We start from the raw sequence: 3,823 nt of genomic DNA on the forward strand, positions 1-3,823 counted from the left end.
TCATCATCACTTAAGGAAAATGAAAAATTCTAAATTGTGTTACAAGAAGGATTTATTTCAGCTGTTCATTTTCAAATGCCTTTAAGACAACAATGTACTGTAGCAAAATTGGCTGTTTCACTACTTCAGTTTCAACATGCAATGGATGAAATAGAAAAATCATTTCAGAAAAGAATTAAGGAACATTCGGAAGAAGTACATGTGTAGCTTTCCAGTGGTTCTACAACTTTAAAGTGCTCTGAAGCTTGTACGTGCAATGCACAATTTATAATAAAGGACATGTCTAGACCATACTGAAAGAAAACTGCACCCTATTTTAAGGCTTAAAAAGAAAGCCCCATTTAAATAGTGAACATACAGATGAAAAATTGCAATATGAAGCAAGTTTAACAGCCAAAATTTTGTTTAAGCTTTAATGCTGAAAATGCCTCTGTTGCCAGAATACAACATTTGGCATTAAGATGAAACACTTAGAAATGGTTTAACGTATTGGACATGATTCCACTCCCACTGAATTCAAGGGATGCAATGGCAACCAAACCACCTCATTTCTGCAAAACGGTTGGTACGCAAACCTGCTCAGAGCACCCAACCATACCTATGAAAAGTGCCTAACGCACCACTGGAAGTTACACAGTTACTCTCCCTCGTATGTAGTGCTAATGACTAAAGCATGTAGAAGAAGTAATAAAGTTGACAGGGGCTCGCTTATATAGTTTCAACTCTATCAAGCGACATACCATTGGAATGCCTCTGCAATATAAATTTATTTGGCTTTCAAAATGAAAAGTACTCTGTAAGCACCGCACTACGGAAATATTTGTATCTAAGTACACTTTTGAACAAAAGTCAGAATGCTTTTATAACACATTTAACCAGGAAAGAACTTTTGTAAAAAAGAATAAAAGGCATAATTTTCATCTTCAGTTATTATTGGAAATAAATCTTTGTTGCAACTCAAAAGCATGGAGATTACGTACTAACTCAAGGAAGAACTTCTGAGTCCTTTTGACTTGGAAAAACAAAAACAAAATGAGCTTGTGAGCAAATGAGAAAATTTTGTAGTTGCTTTTCCTAACAATCTAACTACATTTACTGGAGACTTGACATGCTCTTACTAAGCAAAAAGTGCAAAACCTCAAGAGAATATTTTAAATACTAGTTCTGTCCCTTCTTGAATTTCTGGGGAATTCAGGCATATATGGAGTAGTTTAAGGTTTTGCTTTCAGTTTTCTTTTTTATTTGCTTCTTTATCTACAGGAAATAGAAACTCACCCTCTGCCAAGTGCGGCCCTTGATTCAATGTTATTAAGTTTACATTTACGCAGCCTGTTGTATTAAATCTAAATTAACAGAAGCTGCTTGGAACAATAGGCAAGCAAACTATCCATTTGACACAAGCTTTGGTCTTCTGCTTGGTATTTCACCATATCTACAGAGCTTTTCCTCAAATTCTTCACCTTTTCCTTAGCTGGTTATTCAGAAGGCTGACTATTTTCAGCACCTGTGGAAGGTTTAAGTTATTACTAGCTTAGTCATCATATTAAAGTTGCATCTGATCTGGGTCTAAATCATCTTCATATGAGTGTTTTTATAAATAACAATCTAGAGGGAAAAATTTTTAAATGCAAGTTTAAATCAATTCTTGTAACATTAAGGAGCATTACAAAAGCTTAATGCACATTGCTGACAAACGAACAGAAAAAGTTATTCGTGGTTGCCTTTTATTTCAGCTTTAGAACAAGTCTCATATGTGAAGACCTAGCTCTCCAAATATTGATTTTGGATAAAGAACTGTATAGATCTACTCCTTTCGAAGAAATTACTTTGGGGCGAAATGCGGGACAGACAGAGGAAGCATTCAGCTAATGATGACCTGCTTCTGTACATCTATAATATAATAAAATACAGTGGTAATGCCCCACAAAAATATTTCAACATTTTATTTGTTTTTATTTGTTAGGGAGGGGGTTCATTTATATACCTCTTCAAACACAAGGATCTATTTGCATAGTTTATTTAAATCAGGAAAGCTCAAGTCAGGTACAGCATCGTCCACCAACAGAAGAATTGTTCAGATGCCATGGACGTAAGATCAAGTGTCCAAAATGACAAAATAGTCATCTTACATCAAACAAGAAGCCAAGTCTCCTGTTACGGCTTCCTGTGTTTTGTTATCCCACATTGCCTCTACATAAACCATCTGCGCTACACACGCTTCAAACCATCTTTCAACTATCAACAGGGCTTCTGCAGCAAAACAAACAATTACTAATAGACGTATCTTAGAGACAGATTTTAAATCCAAAGGCACGGTGCTTCAGCATTCTGTTATTAACAAAAGAGCGCAACAAAACAGTACACAATTTTTTTTCCTCAACGTCCATTAATAACAGAATAGAGAGATGAGCGATTTCGGAGGGAAGGGGCGCAACGTTTGCTACCAAACTCACATGTGGAAGACGAAACGCAGACCAGGTGGACTGAAAAATTGCTTCCAAGTGCTCATTCTAAAACAATTTTTTTCTCTAGCCATAATCACGCAAACCAAGAGAAGGAACACAAAATACTATTGTCACGTGCACTAGCAAAGAGGTATGATAAGCAATGATGAAAACACGTTAACAACACAACTGATCTGCTCTGCTAACCCGGGAATATGAGATGTTATACAACCTCTCGTATTGCCGGTCACATGCACACACACCCCTCGCAGCCACTGAAACAGGTAAAAAGCATTAGGCTTGCCAGAAATGAGCCTCACAAGCTTTACTTATAATAGGAGTTGCGACAATTGAGAGCCAGGACCTCCTAGATTCATGAGATCTTCCAAAAGACTCTTCAAACATAACTTCTGTTCAGAGAAATACTGCGACATTAACTAACGCGAGTTCTTTGTACAAAAAGAAAAAACAAAAAAACCCAAACTTCTGAAGCTTACGTGTGAAGATTACTTATAGGAAGACTATTCAGTAACGCAGCATATACGTTACTGGTGCACCCTGCGGTGCATCCACAACTATCGTCAGGCAGGTGACCAGTCCTCACCAGATGGAAGGAACCGGCAGAAGCAGCCAACGCCGCAGAAGTCGCGGCGGCGGAGGGGGCAGGAGGAAGACCACTTCCCCACTGAAACCGTGCCTCCTGCTAGCACGCCTCCCGCTCAAGCACCCCGGCCGCCTTTTTCAGCCCAGCACCCCCACTCTCAGCTAAGCGATGCCAGAAACGAGACGTGACAGCCAGTCCTCTTCGAGTCCCTGCCACAGTATTGCCTGGCCAGACCACAAGCAAACCTAATCGTTAAAGTGGGAAACTACTGCAGGCAGGAGATCATGAAGCTCGCGCTGCTACTGGGTGCTCAAAGACAGGACAACTCCTGCGAAGCCGGAGCGTGCACCGGACATCCGAGCAGAATTAACCGGTGGCCTGAGAGCCAGGATGGGGCTGGCGCTGCCCGTTACCATCGCTCCCCGTTGCAAAGAAAGCGGGATCGCGCCCTCGGTTGTGTCCCTGCAGCTCGGCTGTCCTCACCAGCCTGCGCAGCAGGGCCCGGGGCAAACACGACCCCTCGTTATCAGCTGCTGAGCTGAGGCAACGAGCACCCACCTCCGTCCAAAACGCAGTAACAGACCCCAAGAAAACAGCAGCTAAAACAACTTATTCAGTCAAGAGCTCGAAGGCCCCTTCCAGAGCGCACGGGAGCCTGGAGGAGCCGCTATGAAGCTCGGCCGCTGCCTGCGCTGACGGCACCACGCGAGCACCGAGAGCGACCGACGCTCCCCGAGGCCGGGGCGGCTGCCGGAAGCACGGCCACCCCCCCCGC

The sequence above is a fragment of the Apteryx rowi genome, unplaced genomic scaffold (genome assembly GCF_003343035.1).
Source record: "Apteryx rowi isolate R43461 unplaced genomic scaffold, aptRow1 scaffold_75, whole genome shotgun sequence".
NCBI classification, from domain to species: Eukaryota; Metazoa; Chordata; class Aves; order Apterygiformes; family Apterygidae; genus Apteryx; species Apteryx rowi.